Genomic DNA, 22018 nt, shown 5'->3' with positions numbered 1-22018 from the left:
AATGTATATAAGGTGAGTATAATGATGTATACGGGGTAAGTATGGTGATACATGTAAGGTAAGTTTAATGGTATACATGATTACTGAAGGTCTTAACCGCACCACAAATATTGAAGATGAATAAGTGTGCTAGTATTTAGGAATCTTGGTATGCACAGTATCCACAATGAGGGACATTTATCAATGTTTGCTTATGTATTCTTTTTTTAAGTAATTTTTTCCTTCCTTTTTTTTTGCTTATGTGCGACGTATTTATCAACTGGTTTCAGCCTGTTGATAATTTTCATTCACGTAAGCAATTTTTCCTTTTTTACTTTGGTAGTAGCTTTTTCTGCTCCATGTTTGAGCTGGAGTAAATTTAGTCAATTTTTAACGCTGTTGCGACTTTTTTTTGCGCAGTTGCGACTGTCGCAGTTAATAAATACCTGACTACCCGTAGTCCATTTTAAAATTATTACTACATAGTTAATTTTTGGAAAACTTGCTTTTCTCGCTTTCCAGTCAAAATGTTGGACGAAAAATCGCATAGTCGCAGTTGCGACAATTTTGCGACAATTATAGTAAAGAAAACCTGACTAAACCCGTTGATAAATGTCCATAAATATGACTATATATAATTATGAAAAACACTAATTTATTCATTCTGATATTTATGTGATCCTGGGAAGGTATACAATACAGAACTCAGCTCGTTATCCCAGTGCAGGAAAATTTCAACGCAGCAAATATCGACCCAACCAACCCAATACGGGTAGGAAAAAGCACACAGTGCCACATCTGCCAGCCCCCTAGTCTAGCTTACAACTCATGGTATAATGTAAGGATAAACATAGGAGTAAAAAACCTTAGATCCCTCCCATAACAAAAAGGCCATCTTCACACCCCACCCAATCCCTCCCAACAAGAAGGCTCCATTTTACTTTAAAGCATATTAATGAGTCAAGGCTAATTCTGAGTCAAACAAAATGATCACAGATTTTAGCAACACATTAGTCCCTTGGCATTCATCAGAATGAGACAAGAGTATTGATATTAATCACTATAGATCCTCTCAGGTCATAGTGGTGAAACATATTAGATAGATTTGAGGGACTAAAAAGAGTCCAACATGCCAATATGGCATACATTCATCCAAAGAGGCCCCAAAATACTAATGATGGGATAAATGCAAGTCCTTTGTCATCTAGATTGCGAGGTACAGTACGCCAATGGTAAAGCATATAAAAAGTCAAAAAAAAGCAATTCCAAGGATAGTCGTACATCTTCCCTGCACACTGATTCAATAGTTTGATCAATAAAATGGCTGGGCTTGTATCACAGGAGCAGAAGAGTATCTCATGGTATCCACATCAACGATGGCCCAAGTACAATCCAGTCAAAAGGATACCAACAGTCAGGAGTTCACACAGAGAAGACCCGGCATCCAGAGATTATTTTGAGACATCTCCCTGTACTGTACAAAAGTGATGTCTTGATCAAGATTTTGAGTGATGGGGGTAAGAATTGTGTCTAAAAAAGGAAAGTCTTTGCAAAGTTGGTTGTCACCCAGTGACTTTCGTGTCCACAATCGTACTGTCAGTTGGCTTCAGACTAATGGAAATTACAAGTGTTCTCGGCCGAGATATAATTTATGTAAATATATGGTCATGTTTAAAACCTTTGTTCTCAAGCCAAAAGCAAGGTATACCCGATCAATGCTTTCATTAATGGTGAGGCCACTCACCTAGGTTATTCTGCCACCTGTAAAAAAATGTCTTTATAATATATAGGCTGTACCTCCCGTAAATTGAAAAAGTGCATGTATGAACATTTACGCGTTCAGACTGATGTGTCTTTCTCCACTCGATTCATGTCCGGTTTTAGTAGGCACATTGTGGCATTGAATGAGTCCCCTCACCCCCTCTAGGAGCAGTGTTCATGCGCAAGGCATACTGGATACTCCAACTGGACTCGCGCTTCCCACAAGACCTGAATTTTCATAATGATTTAGTCTACTAACTAGGTCAGTCATTCCCATTCATTGATTTTATGGTGCGTAAGTAGGTGTGGTCCTTAAGTAATTACTGCATTGTTTCACATCCTTTTGCAAACTGTTTATTATTTTGTTTATTATTATTTTGTATATGTTGTGGATCTATTCGGATGCTTTTTTCTGAAATGTACATTTGCAGCCTAGGTGTGCATATTGTTCCCTTGTTGTTGAACGGTATCACTAGACAATATTTAAGATTCCATTATTTGGTCCTTAAAAGTAATTACTGCATTGTGTCTCATCCTTTTGCAAACTGTTTATTATTTAGTTTATTATTATTTTGTATATGTTGTGGATCTATTCGGATGCTTTTTTTCTGAAATGTACATTTGCAGCCTGGGTGTGTATATTGTTTCCTTGTTGTTAAACGGTATCACTAGACAGTATTTAAGATTCCATTATTTGATTTTTTTAATCTCCGTGACTAAGAACCAGTTAGTTTGAAAGGAGTTGGCATTTCTGCAGCTTTTTTTTTTAGTACTCCCTCATGATTTATTCACATTTTAAGATGCTCTTTTAAACTTTGGATTTTTTACTTAATAATTTTGGGCACCGGACAATTTGCTATTTTTCTTGTATTGACTCAACTGAGGAGACGGCTTGGCGTTCTGCATCCTGTGCTTCCCCATCTGAATACAAGTGCCAGGAATTGTTATACAACTGGCGATGAGCTGGTTCGTTTCCTTTACAAATCATATTGCTTCTTAAAGGGGTTATCCAGGAAAAAACTTTTTTTTATATAGAAAGTTAAACAGATTTGTAAATTACTTCTATTAAAAAATCTTAATCCTTTCAGTACTTATGAGCTTCTGAAGTTAAGGTTGTTCTTTTCTGTCTAAGTGCTCTCTGATGACACGTGTCTCAGGAACCGCCCAGTTTAGAAGAGATTTGCTATGGGGATTTGCTTCTAAACTGGGCGGTTCCCAAGACACGTCATGCAATTGGGCACTGATATTCAAAAAACTTTTTATATGTTGTACATCTTGGCATAAACATTAACTTTTCTAATATAATTCATAAGAAAAGCTTACTTCCTTTATAGAAATCATGGCTTATAAAATCATGACTTTGTCCAAGCTGAAGCACAGGCATCGAGAAAGTGAGGGTGGGCTAGCACTCCTCTTTGTTCTCTGACTCACAGGTGGCATCTTCTTGGAGTCATTTTCTTTTCTTTTTCTTCTCTATCTGACTCAGACTCTAATGAAGACTTATTGCAACCATGACTCGTCTGTGCAGAATCTGCCAAAAAAACATCTTAAGGTTTGAAAAATATTTTGAAATGTTAAAACAAGAAACACAACATTATTGTCAAACCAGTCATGAGGTTTTTTCTTTTAAAGTATAACTTGACATTTAAACTTAATTGGAAAAATATGATAGGAATGAAAATGTATTTACCCTTTGCCCCACATACCTTAAGTCACATAACATTTACTATATAGCATATCAGACAGCAAATACAATCGTATGTGCATTTAAAGTATAAAATGTAAAGCTTTAATATGGTCAGATGGCCAAGATGACCAAATTTAGAAAATTAAGCCGTGTCATAGATTTGTGTCTTCGTCATCATATAGACAACGCATACTATTAGATTTAAAATACCGTATTTATCGGCGTATAACACGCACCCCCATTATAACAGGGAAATTTAAGCAAAAAAAAAGTAAAATAAATGACTTTGACTAAATGCCACATCATCCCCCAACTTTGTTTTCTTCTGCACCTCAGTTTGGTCCCGTCCCCTCAGTGCCACATCATTCCTTCTCTTTTATCAGTCCCTGTGTCACATTAACCCCTCTCATTGCCACCTCCCATGTCTCATCATCCCTCCATGTCTCATCATTTCCCCCTGTCATAGAACACCACTAGCCATACAGACATTAAGCATTTAGTGCCTCCCCCCACCATCATTTCCCCGCCTCATCATCGCTCACCCTGTCTCATCATGTCCCCAATCATTCCCCCCTCATCATTTCCCCCTGTCTCATCATCCCCCACCCTGTCTCATCATTTCACCCATCATTCCCCCCTGTCTCATCATCCCCCACCCTATCTCATCATGCCCCCCATCATTTCCCCCTCATCATTTCCCCCTGTCTCATCATGTTCCCCATCATTCCCCCCTCATCATCCAACCACCCTGTCTCATCATGTCCCTCATCATCCCCCCCACCCTTTCTCATCATCCCCCCCAACCTGTCTCATCATGCTCCCCCATCATTTCCCCCTGTCTCATCATCCCCCCACCCTGTCTCATCATGTCCCCCATCATTCCCCCCTCATCATCCCCCCACCCTGTCTCATCATGTCCCCCATCCCCCCCACCCTGTCTCATCATCCCTCCAACCTGTCTCATCATGCCCCCCATAATCCCCCCTCATCACCCCCCACCCTGTCTCATCATCCCCCCAACCTGTCTCATCATGCCCCCCATCATTCCCCCCTCATCATTTCCCCCTGTCTCATCATCCCCCCACCCTGTCTCATCATGTCCCCCATCATTCCCCCCTCATCATCCCACCACCCTGTCTCATCATGTCCCTTATCATCCCCCCACCCTTTCTCATCATCCCCCCAAACCTGTCTCATCATGCCCCCCCATCATTTCCCCCTGTCTCATCATCCCCCCACCCTGTCTCATCATGTCCCTCATCACCCCCCCACCCAGTCTCATCATCCCCCCAACCTGTCTCATCATGCCCCCCATAATCCCCCCCCTCATCATTTCCCCCTGTCTCATCATCCCCCATCATGTTCCTTCTACCAGTGGTCTTCAACCTGCGGACCTCCAGATGTTGCAAAACTACAACTCCCAGAATGCCCGGGCAGCCAACGGCTGTCCAGGCATGCTGGGAGTTGTAATGTTGCAACATCTGGAGGTCCGCAGGATGAAGACCACTGTATGCTATTTTTCCCCTCCCTCATCATACCCCCTTACCCATGCTTAGTTTTTTTATTTTCCTTACCTGGCTGCGCTTCGGAAGGTCAGGTCACTCGCGGGGTCTTGCGGGCTGCGGTCAGTGAAGCAGATGAGTGATGTCCTCTCCCGGCTTCTCTGCGTGGCATCTGGGATTTCACTTTTCGGCGGTGACAGGAAATGAAAAGTGATGTCACTGATGCCACGCAGAGAAGCCGGGAGAGGACATAATTCATCTGCTTCACTGACCGAACCCGCGAGACCCCACGAGTGACCTGACCTGCCGAAGTGCAGCCAGGTAAGGAAAATAAAAAACTATAAAGAGCAGGGAAAAGGGGGAATGATGAGGGAGGGGGAGGTAAGAAAAATGAAAAGTAAAACTGTCACTTGTTTTCTCCCGCACTATCCACAGGTACTGGTGGATAGTGCGGGAGACGCTGATTAAAAGGTAGGGCAGATCCGGACAAGGTAGGGCTCATTTTAATCAGCGTCTCCCGCACTATCCATCAGTACCTGTGGATAGTGCAGGAGAAAACAAGTGAGCGGGGAGGAGACGCCGCTGGTCACAAATTTAAAGTGGCCGCGGCCATGCTGCTAAAACTTAACAAGCAGCCGCTGCTGTGGAAACTTTAAATCAATGACCAGAAGATTTATCGGCTTTTTGCCTTAAATTTAAGTTTTAAAAGTACGTGTTATACGCCGATAAATACTGTAATTAAAATTACAGTTTATAATCTGCTGTGGTTTTAGAGGTTTTTATATCATGCTCAAGATGGGGTTTTATTGTGGCCTTTACCCTACTTGCATATGTACTTTCTTTTCTATATAACACTGTTTTTGCCTTATCTTAGGCTACATTCACATCACATTTTTTACATATGCTTTTATATCAGTTTTTTATTTCCCTAAACGGGAAACAAAGAATGGACACAACCATATGTATTTTAATGCTCAATGCATTTTATTGAGTACAATGTTATAAAAACCATATATGGTTTTATAATATCATGAAAGAACCCAAAAAATCTAAATAGACAAATCACCAGGTCCAAATGGCATTCACCCCCGTGTTCTAAAGGAATTAAATAATGTAATAGACGTACCCCTATTTTTAATATTCAGGGACTCTATAGTAACAAGGACTGTTCCCCAGGAATTGCGCATGGCAAATGTGGTGCCAATATTAAAAAAGGGGTCAAAAGGTGACCCTGGGAATTAAAGACCTGTAAGTTTAACCTCCGTTGTATGTGCATTGTTTGAGGGTTTTCTAAGAGATGCTATTTTGGAGTATCTTGATAAAAATAAGTGTATGACCCCATATTAGCATGGCTTTATGTGGGATCAGTCCTGTCAAACTAACCTGATCAGCTTTTATGAGGAAGTGAGCTCCAGACTGGACCAGGGCGAATCGCTGGATGTCGTATATCTGGATTTTTCCAAAGCATATGATACGGTGCCACATAAAAGATTGGTGCATAAAATTAGAAGGATTGGGCTGGGGGAGAATGTGTGTAAGTGGGTAAGTAACTGGCTCAGTAATAGGAAACAGAGGGTGGTTATTAATGGTACTTATTCTGGTTGGGTGACTGTGGGGTATCACAGGGTCAGTCTTGGGTCCTGTTTAGAGATGAGCTAACTTGAAAAATTTGATTCGGACGATTTGCCGAATTTTTCGAAAAGTGTTTAGATCCGAATTTATTTGCAGCGAATCTATATTAAAATCGGCTATTTTTGGACTACAGAGAGCCTCATTTGGGGTGTAGAACACCTTGCTTTGTTCTAACTCGCATATGGAGTGTGCTGGGGTAGTGAAATAATATTGTTATTCATTATGACATGCAGATTACAGGCATCGATTTTAGAATCAATGCCGCAGAGTGGCACAATGACAGAACCTAGAGGTAAATATAGACAAGAAGAGCGCTCCTAGTGTGATAACGTATTATAAAAAGGAGATGGAGAAAAGCAAAAATGCTCACCGAGTATAGTTGTACTGCAACCAAGTACAACTATGGTGAAAGCGTGGAATAACCCTTCAACGGGCGAAGATCGGCAGCCGCATGATGCCTGATGAAGCTGGTTGTCCAACGAAACGCGTTGCATGCCGGGTAAATAAACCATTTTACCTTTGAAGTCTTGTGCGCTGCTTTTATCCTGGGCTGTTCCTTGGAGGGATCCGTCTGAGTGCAAAACCTAGAGGTGGCATCAGTATGAGGAGACCATATAGTGGCTGAATGACACAGCGTGGAGGTGTTGGCAGCATGAGGAGATCATATAGTGGCTGAATGACACAGCGTGGAAGTGTTGGGAGCATGAGGAGACCATATAGTGGCTGAATTACACAGCGTGGAGGTGTTGGCAGCATGAAAAGACAATATAGTGGCTAAATGACACAGAGTGGAGGTGTTGGCAGCATGAGGCGACCATATAGTGGCTGAATGACAAAGCTTGGATGTGGCTGAAGCATGAGGAGACCATATAGTGGCTGAATGATACAGCGTGGAGGTGTGGGCAGCATTAGAAGACCATTTAGTGTCTGAATGGCACAGCCTAAAGGTAGCTGAAGCATGAGGAGACCATATAGTGGCTAAATGGCACAGCAAGGATTTGGCTAAAGCATGAGTGTTACGCCGAGCGCTCCGGGTCCCCGCTCCTCCCCGGAGCGCTCGCAGCGTTTTCCTGTTCGCAGCGCCCCGGTCAGATCCGCTGACCGGGAGCGCTGCGATAATGTCCCTAGCCGGGATGCGATCCGCGATGCGGGACGAGCCCGCTCGCGATTCGCATCCCGGCCTGCTTACCAGACTCGGGCGTGCGCGCGCCGTCTCTCTGCGATTTAAAGGGCCGGTGCGCCACTGATTGGCGCCTGGTTCTAATTAGTGTGTTCACCTGTGCACTTCCCTATATAACCTCACTTCCCCTTCCCTTCCTTGCCGGATCTTGTTGCCATTGTGCCAGTGAAAGCGTTCCTTGTAAGAAGTCCCAAGCCAGTGTTCCAGACCTCTTGCTGTTGCCCCTGACTACGATTCTTGCTGCCTGCTCTGACCTTCTGCTACGTCCGACCTTGCTCTTGCCTAATCCCTTGTACCGCGCCTATCTCAGCAGTCAGAGAGGTTGAGCCGTTGCCGGTGGATACGACCTGGTTGCTACCGCCGCTGCCAAATCCTGACAATGAGGAGACCATATAGTGTCTGAATGGCACACCCTGGAGATAGCTGAACCATGAGGAGAACATGTAGTGGCTGAATGGGACAGCCTGGAGTTTGTGGCAGCATGAGGATACCATATAGTGTCTGAATGGCACAGCCTGGAGTTGGCGGCAGATAAGGAGACAATAGGGCCTCACAATCTCGGTGTGTCTGGGTACTCTGTCTCGCCTTCCTCATAACCCTCAAGCTCCTCTGGCTGCTCCTGCTCCTCCTCTCCAGTCAGATTACTAGAAAAAGCGCCGATTTGGCAAAACCTAAACTGTGCTCCACTGTGCCCCTCCTCCTCCACCAGTTTAGCCCCCAACCATCCTTTCCACATGTTGTAAGAAATGAAGCAGTGGAATGACATCGTTCATACTGTAATCCTGGCAACTTACTAATAATTAGTGTTGAGCGGCATAGGCCATATTCGAATTCGCGATATTTCGCGAATATATGGACGAATATTCGTCATATATTCGCTAAATTCGCATATTCGTAATATTCGCATGATATTTTCGCATACGCAAAAATTCGCGTATGCGAAAATTAGCATAAACCATAATTCGCATAAGCGAAAATTCGCAAATGTGAAAATTAGCATATGCGAAAAAAAAAACAATATTAGTCATTACGAATATATAGTGCTATATTCGCAAATATTCGCGAATTCGCGAATATGCGATATTCGCGAATAAAATTTGCATTGCGAATATTCGCGAGCAACACTACTAATAATGTGGCTTCCTCAAAGGGACTGAGCAGACGGCAGGTGTCACGTATGAGCTGCCACTGGTTCACATTGAAGTTAGACAGGGGAGTACTCCTATCTGCTTGGATCATCAAGAAATCGGTGATGGCTTTTCTCTGTTCGAATAGTCGGTCCAACATATGGAGGGTGGAATTCCAACGTGTGGCAACATCACGAATCAGACAATGTTGTGGGATACGGTTCTGACGCTGCAGCTCAAGGAGGGTGTGCTTTGCGTGTACGAGTGGCTGAAGTGCATGCAAAGTTTCCTTCACATTTTTAGGATGTCTTGCAAATGGGGGGAACACTTCAGGAACTGCTTCACAACCAGATTGAACACGTGTGCTATGCAGGACACATTGCTCAGCCTTTCCAATTACAGCGCATGCAAGATGTTCTTCCCGTTGTCAGTCACCATGGTTCCCATTTCCAGTTTTCATGGAGTAAGACGTGCTACGATTTCTTTACGAATGACTTTTAGCAGTTCCTCCCCTGGGGGACTCTTTTCGCCAAAACCATGTCTGGGAACAGTGTGACACCGCCATGCCCTGCACACATGGTATGCTGAAGGGTCACTGAGATTTGTTTGGGCAGTGGAGGCTGAGAACACGGTGGAGGACGAGGAGGCAGAGTCGCACACTGTCACAGGACCAGTGGCAAGAGAGCTAGGAGGAGGAAGCTGAATGACCTGTCCAAGTTGGTATGGCTGTGCAGGAAACACATTCACCCAGTGAGCTGTAAAGGACACTTATTGACCCTGACCATAGTTACAGCTCCAGACGTGGGCGCTGCCATTCACTTTAGTGCACACCGACAGGCTCAAGGACTGGTCCACCTTCTCTCCCACAAAATTGTGTAGGGCTGGTACTGCCTTCTTCTCAAAGAAATGACGGCTTGGCACTCTCCACCTCGGCTCGGCACAAGCCATCAGTTCTCTGAAAGGTGCAGAGTCCACCACTTGAAAAGGGAGGTAATGCAGCACCAGCAACTTGGACAGGAGCACATTCAGCTTCTGCACCATTGGATGAGTGAGTGCATACTGTTGTCTCTTGGACATGGCTTCGCCGATGGATTGTTGGCGGATATGTTGACTCAGGGCCGTGGTGCCAACATTGGGACCCCTGCCACACTTCACTTTCTGCTGTCACATCTTGCATGTGGCTATGTGAACCTCCTCTGGATGCTTGATGAAAAACTGCCACACCGCCAAGTAGCTGATTTTCCCACCAACAGTCCACACTAATTGACTGCTACTACCGCTGTCTCCAGGAACCCCTGTTCCACTACCTCCCGGGAAGGTAGGCAGCCACAAAGCAGGAGGTCTCCCCCAGACACGTTTGGCTCCAGAATTTCCACTTCTGCCACCATGCTGACTGCCAACCATGTTACCACCTTGCTGGCTCAGCTGCTGCCTCACGAGCAACCTGCAACTCTCTTCTCCTGATGATGATGAAGCCCCTTCTGCACCAGGTTCCCAATTGCGATCGGCTTCATCATCATCATCAACAAGTGTGTGCACGTTACTGATATCCTCCTCAGGTTCCTCAACAGTGTCTGCTTCAGGACCCTGTACCCTGACAACACCGCCTCCCACGTCACTCTCCTCATCACTACTTGCCCGCCTAGCAGAGGCAGCGGCTTGGCAGTAGCTGCTGACTGTCCTCTATTAGATTGTCCTCAGTGAATATTGGACCTGAACCCACAGCATAAGAAACTTCTGTAGGGAACGAACAGCATAGGACAGAGGCAATGGGAGGACAGGGACTGAGGGACCCATCAACATTTGACTGGGGGTATCAGATGTCAATTGTGATGAAGTGTATGACCGCATTAACCAATCGATGACAGCAGATGGGTTGCTGGTCGAGGCAAGACCGCTAGCTGATACCGAGAGTTCAGGCCTCCCGGTATCAGCTTTCACAGTATCTAGGCCCTTGACAGATTAACAGGTACAAAATAGTACACTAATTAGATGTACGTATGTGGTATACACTTAAGAGGGCAGAAAAATACGGTATAGTACACTTAAAAAAAAAACATATTTTTGCACAACACCAGCAGTACACAACAGTGCTGCAGCACAAAAAGGCTGTCTACTAAACACAAAATTGCACTCTGTCAAAGACTATTAGGAATGGACTGCTGGGTATGATACCGTCTACACACTAGTATAACCGGCAGATGATTTGTTGTGGAACAAAGACACGGAATTGCACTGAAAAATTATTACTGCCTCCTCTGCTAAGGTTTATGAAGTTGAGGCAGCTCGTTGAAATGTATAAGGCAACACACAGCTATCTGCCCCTCTCTGTAATACAATGCTGAAGAAAGTAACAGGGAGGTTAATGGCTGCAGTAAAAATGCTTTTCAGTGAAAAAAAACACTGCTCTCTGTCCACCAGAACGCTCATGTGACTGGGATGTGAAATGCTGCTGGAATGAGCTTTTCTGTATAACACACACACAGCGATGGCCGTCATATCTGTATGAAGTGTAATGAATGATATGACGATCCTTAAAATGGCTGCCATATATATAGGGCTGTGATATCACAGCGGTGACTGGCTGCTGATAGGCTGCATCCTGCATGTGATTAAGGGTCATCCCCCCTACTTCCCTTCCCGCCTTGCCTTCCCACCTTCCCAGCATTCCTTGCCCCATGTACTGACATGTGGATCCACCATTTTAGATGCCCTGGAGCCTCGACCGCAGTAAATGGAGTTTAATGAAGCGATTTGTGCGATATTATCGTGGTGATATTCGCATTCTCTGCAAATCGAATACTTCATGAAATTTGTAAGGAATTTGGGTTCTTCAGCTTCTATTCGCTCATCTCTAGTCCTGTTCTATTTAATATACAGTGGTCCCTCAACATACGATGGTAATTCGTTCCATATGAACCATCCTTTGTTGAAACCATCGTATGTTGAGGGATCCGTGCAATGTTAAATATAGGAAGGTATACTCACCTGTCCCCGCCGCTCCGGACCGTCACCGCTGCCCTGAATGTCCCCTTCCATCGCTGTCGCCGCGTCCATGTGGTGTCCCCGCAGTTCCAGACCGTCTCCTCTGCCCAGGATCATGGTTCCTTATCGCGTCGCTACGCACGTTGCTCTTATTGGATGACGGGACTGCATGCGCAGCGACGTGATGACGACGATGGAGAGCGACGGCGATGCAGGGGATCCCAAAGAGGACGGTCTGGAGCGCCGGGGACAGGTAAGAGACCATCACTGGAGCACACTGGGCACCGTAAACGGCTATCTGACGGCAGCTGAAGCAGTCTGCACTGCCGGATAGCCATTTATGCGATGGCCCTGACATACAAAAGCATCATATGTTGATGCTGCCTTCAACAGGCGATGGCCTCTGAGAGGCCATCGTATGTTGAAATTATCGTATGTCGGGGCCATCGTAGGTCGGGGCGTCACTGTATTCATTAATTACTTTGTAGAGGGGTTGCATAGTAAAGTAGCAATCTTTGCAGATTACTAAACTCTGCAAAGCGGTAAACACTATAGAAGACAGTGCACTATTACAAATGGATCTGGATAGGAGGTTTGGGCGGAGAAGTGGCAGATGAGGTTCAACACTGATAAATGCACATGGGGAGGAAAAATCCAGCCTGTGATTATGTATTAAATGGGAGAACACTTAGGACCACTGACGTGGAAAAGGACTTGGGAGTCTAAGTTAATAGTAAATTTAGCTGTAGTGACCAGTGTCTGGCAGCTGCTGCCAAGGCAAATAAAATCATGGGGTGCGTCAATAGGGGCACAGTTGCACATGAAAAGGAAATAGTCCTACCACTACAAATCACTAGTCAGACCACATATAGAATACTGTGCACCAGTGTACAAGAAAGATATAGTGAAGCTGGAAAGGGTTTAAAGACGAGCAACCAGGGTAATACGGGGAATGGGAGGACTACAGTACCCAGAAAGATTATCAGAGTAAAGGTTATTTAGTTTAGAAAAAAGAAGGCTTAGGGGGCCTATATCAGGGGACCGTACAGAGATCTCTACCATGATCTATGGTCTAGAAGAAAGAAAGTTTCTACACCAGCACAGACAGGGGTTCTTTACTGTGAGAGCAGTGAGACTGTGGAATTCTCTGCCAGAGGAGGTGGTCATGGGGAACTCTGTAAAAGAGTTCAAATGGGGTCTAGATGCATTTTTGGAGAATAATAACATCACTGGTTATGTATACTAGATTTATAGGGACAGAAGGTGTATCCAGGGATTTATTCTGATGGCATATTTGGAGTCGGGAAGGAATTTTTACCTCTAGTTCGAGGGTTTCGATGGTCTCTGGTCTTTTGTTAACCTTATGAAATATGTAACTATGTAAAACTGGGCAGATCCGTGCCCAAAACCATGGTAGATCACGGTTTTACGCATGGGAAAAAAAAATCTATAAGAACAAAAACGTACACAATAGTACAGTGGTCCCTCAATTTACAATGGCCTCAACATACAATAGTTTCAACATAAAATGGTCCAGAAGAGACATAACAGACAGACTCAACATACACCGCTAAAAAAAATAAAGGGAACACTTAAACAACACAATGTAACTCCAAGTCAATCACACTTTTGTGAAATCACACTGTCCACTCAGGAAACAACACTGATTAATTTTAGGACATTGTGTGTACTGTACAGGACCCTGAAGAAGCTCCTGTCCTCTACACAGACAGTGATTTACAGATTCCAGCAGCTCTTTCTTACTTTTATATGCAAGGACTTGCTTTTTCTGTATTAGTTATCTACTTATTTTTCTTTAATCCTCACTTTTTCCTATTTTTGGATGACATTTTGGTGGCTTTAAAACCAATTACCAAGTTTCCATAGAGTTATGGTCTCAACATACAATGGTTTCAACATACAATGGTCGTCCAGGAACCAATTAATATTGTAACTTGAGGGACCACTGTATACATCTAGTTGTGTACATTTTTGTATGGGATGTCAATGAATACGTTTTTGAAACGGTTGCATACGTTTTGCACCCTTAGTTAAGAACTCAAGGAGACTTCTATAATACAGGGACACCTTTTAAACTCTTGCCAGGAAAGGTAGTATTCTAGTTCAATCACTTTTGTAATTTCTACCAATTCTTGATCCTGATTTTTATTAATGGAATATTGTGGTGGTTATGGGCAATGTAGAGGGTGATTTGGAACGTAGTAGCCCCTGTTGTACATATCAAGTGACAGAGTGGTGGACCAATCCAAATGTTTCTTGCTGAACTCCACAAATGTCTTTTTTTAAATAGAGCTGTTTACACATACAAAGCACAGAAATGAGACTTCTGACACTGTGATTCTATGAAAAAACATGTAAACTTTACAGAACTCCTTTCACAATTCCTGTAAAATACAATTTCATGAATACAGTTGTAGATGATACAGATTAGGAGTCAGGGGAATAGAAATCTAGTCACTGTCCATTTAATAAGGATATTTTAGCAGCTTAGCTATAGGATTCTTGAGGTGCTTTAAGCACTGTATGTGCAGGTGTTAGGTCTTGCTTCACACTGTGGATTCTTCACCAGCACTGACTGAATCAGTATGACAAAACTCCCAACTTTTGATAAGAGAAAAGAGGGACAAGCCACACCCACTAGCCGCACACAGCCACACCCCTTGCCATGCCCTCAATCATGCCCTAACCTCACCTGCACCTGCAGAATGTTGACAGGCGACGTCTTCTCTGATCGGAGTTGTTCACTTTCACCGCTGCGGAACCCCGCCATTATTACTGCACAGAGCGAGTTCGCTCTGTGCGTAATGACGGGCGATACAGGGGCCGGAGCAGCGTGACGTCATGGCTCCGCCCCTCATGACATCACGGCCTTAATGCAAGTCTATGGCAGGGGGCGTGACGACCACCATGCCCCCTCCCATAGACTTGTATTGACGAGGGCGGGCCGTGACGTCACGAGGTGGCGGAGCCGTGACGTAATGATGCTCCGGCCCCTGTATTGCCCGTCATTACATGCAGAGCGATCTCGCTCTGCGCAGTAATGATAGCGGGGTGCTGCAGCAGCGATCCCCGGGGTCCCCAGCAGCGGGACCCTGGCGATCTGACATCTTATCCCCTATCCTTTGGATAGGGGATAAGATGTCTAGGGGCGGAGTACCCCTTTAAGTAGAGGTGGGTTAAGAAAGAGTTGGTAAGTCACTCCCACTGCATAGGTAGGTCACTTTAGCGGGTAAACAGGTTCTTTTAGGTATTTTCCCCCATAACATAGGTGTGTCTGCAGTGACTGGCACAATAATGATTTACAGGGTGAGGAGCCAATGGCTCTTCGCCCTGTCAAATTTCCCACTGAGCTCCGCACTTCACTCCGAATTTCAGCAGTGAAAATTCTGCAATGTACAGTGTGCAGCAGAAACCTATTGACAGCAATGGGATTCTGCTGCACATGAATTTCCGAGTGTGACTTCTAAGAGGAATTAGACTTGGAAATTCCGTAGTGTGAACCCCACCTAAAAGTTCACTCTTGTCCATAGTCTAAATCACTGAAATGCTGCTCACTCTTTAGTGGAGACACATCACTTGGAAAGGCGCATGCAGGGAAGTTCTTTTTACTTCAAAGACAGCACTGACCCATCTATGGTCCCAAAGTAAAATAGCAACATTTTATTTTTTTGTCTTGAAAGCCAAAATTCTCCCTCTTGAGATTAAGACATGTTAAACATATCCTCGCAGTGGAGCTGAAACAATTTTCAGGAAATCTATGCTTGTGGATTAGACTGGTGACATGACAGATGTGCAACCTACATGTTAAATATGCCTTTTACTTCAGCAAATCTAGGTTTTGAGAGCAAAATTTAGGGATGTTCTGGCTAAGCCCAGCACCAGACTTACTGACTTGCATATGTCCTTCTATCCAAAGGATAGAGGATAAGATGTCTGATCACGGGGGGGCAGTGGGGTGGCTGCTGGGAACCCCCATGATCTCCCTGCAGCATTCTATGCGGTTTTGCTTCTCCAGTTTAGGAACCTCCGGGTTTCCGGGACTGGACACGTGACGTCACACTATGCCCCCTCCATTCATGTCTATGGGAGGGGCATGGCGTGACCGCACAAGGGGGTATGGGAGGTTTCTGAAACTCGAGACGCAGTATGGCATAGAATGCGGGTGCTGATGGGACTTTTTGATCTCCTTTTATACATTTTTTTTAGGGTATACAAAGTGACCAAAAATACACAATTTTGGACTTTGGAATTATATTACGTGTACGCCATTAACCGTGCAGTTTAATCAACATTATATTTTCATAGTTTGGACATTTACACACGTGGTGATACCACATATGTTTATTTTTATTTTTTATTAACATTTTTTTTATGGGAAAAGGGGGGTGATTCCAACTTTTATTAGGGAAGGGGTTAAATTACATTCATTAACTTTTTTTTAACACTTTTTTTTTGCAATGTTAGAGCCCCCATAGGGGACTATAACATGCCATACCTTGATTGCAGACACTGATCAATGCAAAGCCATAGCATTGCATTGATCAGTGATATCGGTGCTCTGCTGCTCCAGCCTGGATCTCAGGCATGGAGCAGCAGAGTGACAATCGGACGGCTAGAGACAAGGTAAGCACCCTCTCTGTCCTCTCAGCTGTTTGGGATGCCCTATTTCACCTCCGCAGTCCCAAACAGCCCACTGAGCTAACCGACAACAATTTTCTCCCGTTTTAGACGCCGCGGTCAACTTTGATCGTGGCGTCTAAAAGGTTAATACCGGACATCAGCGCGATCGGCGATGTCCGATATTAGCCGTGGGTCCTGGCTGCTGATAGCAACCGGGACCTGCCGGGTATGAAGCACGCTAAGCTCCTGAGCGTGCTTTCTATAACGGGAGCCGGCCACGAGTGTAAGTTTACTCTCGTGGTGGTTAAGGGGTTAAATTAGATAAAGTTCAGCTAATGTGACTGTAATTTAGCAACAGGCTCAAGTGTGAATACTGGCTTAAACGTGATGAAGTTCAGCTAATGTGAATGTGAGTAAAGCTAAATATAAATATATTAAATGCCCAACTGCCACTAATATGTATGCATTATTCTAGTGGGGCAAAACAATAATTCCATAGTTTTTGAGTGGACTTATGTGTGAACACTGGCATAAATATGAAAAGTTAAGCTGTGACTAGTGTTGCTCGCGAATATTCGCAATTCGAATATTATTCGCGAATATCGCATATTCGCGAATTCGCGAATTTCGCGAATATAGCGCTATATATTCGTAATTACGAATATTCGTTTTTTTTTTTTTGTTTTTTTTCTTCACAGTACACATCACAGTGATCACCCCTCTCTGCTTCCAGCTTGTGTGGTGTAAAGAAGGCTCTAATACTACTGTGTGAGACTGCCGTGCGAAAATTAGCATATGCGAAAATTAGCATATGCGAAAATTAGCATATGCGAATTTTCGTATATGCGAATTTTACCTTATGCTACTTTTGTATATGCTAATTTTCACATCCGCAAATTTTCGCATACGCGAATTGTCGCATATGCGAAAATAAAACGAGGATATAACGAATATGCGAATATTCGCGAATATATGACGAATATTCGTCCATATATTCGCGAATATTCGCGAATTCGAATATGGCCTATGCCGCTCAACACTAGCTGTGACTACTTTGAATTGAAGTATCTGGATATGATAAGTTTACAGAGTCTGCTATCCAGCAATTGAGATGGAATACTGAGTGAAGAACAAGATATTATGGCAGTCAAAAAAACATTTAAAGGGGTACTCCGGTGGAAAAAAAAAATCAAATCAACTGGTTCCAGAAAGTTATACAGATTTGTAAATTACTTCTATTTAAAAATCGTAATCCTTCCGGTACTTATCAGATGCTGTATGCTACAGAACAAGTTGTATGATTCTTTTTTGTCTGACCACAGTGCTCTCTGCTGCCATCTCTGTCCATGTCAAATTGGCTACACTCCATCGCATTTAGGCCAGTGTTCACACTCAGGCCCATTACTGGCAATTATAGAAGGTCAGACAGAAAAGAACTACACAGCTTCCTCTGGAATATATAGCATCTGATAAGTACTGGAAGGGTTAGGATTTTTAAACAGAAGTAGTTTACAAATCTGTTTAACTTTTTGGCACCAATTTGTTTGAAAATATTTGTTTCCCTTACGTCCTAACCAGCAGCACAAGTGGGGTGTTCTGCCCCTGTGAAGCTGGCAGGACGGTGGAATTTTTAATTCTGCCCAAGTAATTAGCATTCTAATTAACTCCCCCATAAAAGGCCTCCTCCCTTAGGCCACATTGCTTTTTTTCTGTCCTGTGCGGACAGCAGGACGGTCAGGCTCTGTGGAGTTGTTCCACTGAGCCTACGTGAATATACCGTTTGCAGCCTAGCTGCTTATATTTCTCCTGTGCGGCGTCTAACACTGCCAGGATTTATTATTACACTCTGACACGGGCGGCTATGCTGCCTGTGTCTAGATGCTAGCTTTGCGGACATTGCCTCCCGCAGTGTCCCTGCTTATACGGGCGGTCTCCTTCCCCTCCCCTCCGATGTAGTGACATACCTAGGTAGGTCCGGGCAGCAGCGCTGTCTGTGTCTCTCCATCTGTGTCCCGGCGGAGTCGCGTACCAGAAGTACGTCATTTGACGACTTCCGGTCCGGCGTTTGCGCTTCTAAGCGCTGTTTGCATGCATTTTCAAATTTTTTCCAGTTGGGTGTACTTTCCTTGACCTTTCCTCTACTGGGAATGAGCGCAGGTTTAATAATATGCATATATTCTAAGGTGTACTTCCCTCAACATTACCTAGTGATGTCAGATCCTGGGGGGAGGGGCTTATTTTAGATTCCTCCCGCTCCTCTATTTAAAGCAGCTTCCCCAGGCAGCAGGTCTCTTGCTGCACTGCTGCTGGAGTGACTTGTTACAAGCACTGCTTGCTGGTTGCTAGTAGTCTTTGTGTATTCTATGCACTCTCTCTCTCATTCTCTTTAGGTAGTGCCTACCTATTTTTTTTGCTCTTGCATTACTTTGCGGCTTGATTTCTAAATGCCATTTTTGTTTTTCCAGAATGTCTACTCCCCCTAGTGGTGAGTCCCACCTTGGAAGCCACAAAACATCTTCCAAGAGGAAACACCTCACCTGTGCGGATTGTGGTACTCCGCTTCCAGACTCTTATGAGTTTAACACGTGTCCCGGCTGTAGGCCAACCCCTAATCCGGCGGAACCCACTGTTCAAGACATGTTTATTTGGATGAAAGAGTTCATGGGGAATTCCATCAATGAATTGAAATCGTCTTTTTCTGCTAAGAAACCCAGGATTTCTACAAGCCCCACTTCCATACCTGAAGATTCCGTTATGTCGGTGGATGCGCGATCTGATCAGTCTGTCGAGGAGGTTGTACTTCCAAGGGACCAGGATGTTGAACAGGGGGAAGCCTCAACGTCCACCTCTAGAGGGCCGTGGGCCTTCAAAGTGGATAACAATTTAAAGAAACTGATAGTTACTGAATGGAAACATCCTGATAAATCTCTGGTTCTCTCTGAGATTTAAGCTTATGTACCCCCTTCCGGAAAAGGAATCGGATTCCTGGCTCCCACCCCCTAAGGTGGATATGGCAGTCACCAAACTGTCAAAGCGAGTACTGGTTCCTGCGGACGACGAAAGTAATCTCCAAGATCCCCTTGACAGGAAAGTAGATTCTCTACGGAGACGTTGCTATTCTGCTGCTTCTGCCTCTGCTAATGTGGCTATTGCATCAGCAGAAGTTTCTGACTTCGCCAAAGACCGTATTCTCCGTATCCAGTCCGACATAGAAGGAAATGTTCCCAGAGGGGAAATTCTGGACTCATTTAAGACCCTTCTTCTTAGTCTAGATTTCCTTTGCGAGGCGTCTCAACAACACCTAAAGCTGGCTTCAAAATCCATGGGCCTTGCTTCAGCCAGTAGACACCCCTTGTGGCTCCGCTCCTGGCAGGTGGATAACTCTTCTAAGATTAATCTATGTGGGCTTTCTTTTGAGCCCGCTAGACTATTCGGGTCTCAGTTGGATGAGATAATTGAAGGCTTTGCTGACAAGAAGGGCAAATGCCTTCCTGTCCAAAATTTTCGCGGCCTCAGTAAAGGCAGAGGAAACAGAAATCAGGCCTCTTCCAAGACTCAGAAGCGCCAATATAACCCAAGGCGTGGTGGAGGACGCGGTCGGGGTAAAGACCAGAAGTCTGACTCGTGACGGTCCCGAGAGATCCACCCACGTTTTCCCTCTCCCTTCCCTTCAAGAACTTCAGTTGCAAAGTTTTTACAGATCTCCTCCTGTAGGAGGCCGCTTAAGTTTGTTTATAGACACCAGGATGCAAGAAATCCAGGATCCTTGGGTCCTAGAAGTAGTCATGGCAGGCTACAAAATAGATTTTGTTTCATCGCCCCCCCCCCCCCCCCCCAGAAAATTTGTGTTAACAAAGCTATTACCCCAAACATAGCAATTGTTTCTGGAGGATTCGGTTCTCCAATATATAGAGAAACAAGCCCTAGAGGAAGTACCCTTCCACCAAAGAGGATTAGGGGTCTACTCCCCTATCTTCCTAGTCCCAAAGCCGTCAGGAGACTGGCGCATGATTATCGACCTCCGTTTCCTAAACTGCTTCATAAAGAAAAGGCGGTTCAGAATGGAAACCATCCGGTCAGTCACCAGCATACTGGACCCTCGAGATCTTATGGTCACCATCGATCTGAAGGACACCTACCTTCACGTTCCCATTTATCCTGCTCACAGGAAATTCTTGAGGGTTGCTGTCACCATAAAAGGAGTGGTAAGACACCTCCAGTTTGCTGTCATGCCTTTCGGCATTACTTCTGCTCCCCACACTTTTACAAAGGTTGTGGCTCCAGTTGTTGCTGCCCTCAGACTAAGAGGTCTAGAGATTATTCCTTACCTGGATGACTGGCTTCTAAAAGCCGCTTCTCCAGAAGTCTTACAATCTCATCTTCATCTGGCTCTAGATTTCCTTCAGCGTCTGGGCTGGATTATAAACTGGGAGAAGTCCGAGATCATTCCTTCCACATCCAGGAAGTTTCTCGGCTTCATAGTCACTTCTTCTCACATGACTTTATCTCTGACTCCAGAGAGAAAGAGTCCAGTGATAAGAGCCGCAGAGTTTCTGAGGAGTCCTCGCAAAGTCTCCATCCGAACTCTGATGAAGATGTTGGGGCACATGTCAGCATCTGCAGAGGCAGTTCCCTGGGCCCCTTGACATCTCTGACCACTTCAAGATAAGGTCTTGTCGGTTTGGAATCGCAACCCCAAAGGGTTGGACAAGAGATGCACCCTGTCTCCCGAAGTCCGAGCATCTCTCACATGGTGGAGGGATCTGACGGATAGGAAGTCCTTGATTCAACCTCGTTGGATCATTTTGACAACGGACGCCTCCCTTCTGGGTTGGGGAGCCCATCTTAACGACTTAAGGAGTCCGGACTAATTCTGTCTTGGGCAGAGACCAACTTGACCCACCTTTCAGCGATACACATCTCAACACAGTAGCAGATTGTCTAAGTCACGGCCTTCCAGTCCAGGGCAAATGGTCCATCAACAAAGAAGTTTTCAAGAAGATAACTCTGCGGTGGGGAGTGCCAGAGATAGATCTCATGGCAACACGTCTGAACGCCAAAGTGAGCAAGTTTTGCTCTCTTTACAGAGGACAATCCTGTGTCAATAGACGCTCTGTCCATACCATGGAGGTTCAGGCTGGCCTACATATTCCCTCCACTTTCCATGATACCGACCGAGGGTATTGATGAAAGTCAGGCAAGACCAGGACTCTGTGATAGCCATCATACCATTCTGGCCCAAGAGGTCCTGGTTCACCCAGCTCATGAGGATGAGTCAAGGGTGTTATTGGAGGCTTCCCCCCATGCAGAACCTAGTGTCTCACAACACAGGCTCCTGCCTAGATCTGAGGAGACTCAATCTGACAGCCTGGAGATTGACAGGCCCTACTAGATAGTGGGCTTCCTGCAGAGGTTTTGAGAACCATTGCTCATTCCAGAGCACAATCAACAAACAAAGTTTATTCCCGGATAAAACGGATCTTTCATCAGTGGTGTACTATGAAAGAGGTAGTAGCCTCAGATC

General features: G+C 44.7%; 1 long non-coding RNA gene across 1 annotated transcript in view; it reads right to left on the bottom strand.

Annotated features, from left to right (window-relative positions):
• The window catches only part of LOC130267235 (uncharacterized), a 112798-nt gene that overhangs the window by 5186 nt on the left and 85594 nt on the right, over window positions 1-22018 (bottom strand). The window contains exon 2 of the long non-coding RNA XR_008843114.1: window positions 3064-3271. This is a non-coding gene — a long non-coding RNA (uncharacterized LOC130267235). The remainder of the gene's footprint in view (window positions 1-3063; window positions 3272-22018) is intronic.

Source organism: Hyla sarda, chromosome 4 (assembly GCF_029499605.1).
Source record: "Hyla sarda isolate aHylSar1 chromosome 4, aHylSar1.hap1, whole genome shotgun sequence".
NCBI classification, from domain to species: Eukaryota; Metazoa; Chordata; class Amphibia; order Anura; family Hylidae; genus Hyla; species Hyla sarda.
The sequence above is the reverse complement of the archived record's forward strand: the minus strand, read 5'-3'. Positions and strand labels throughout refer to the sequence as shown.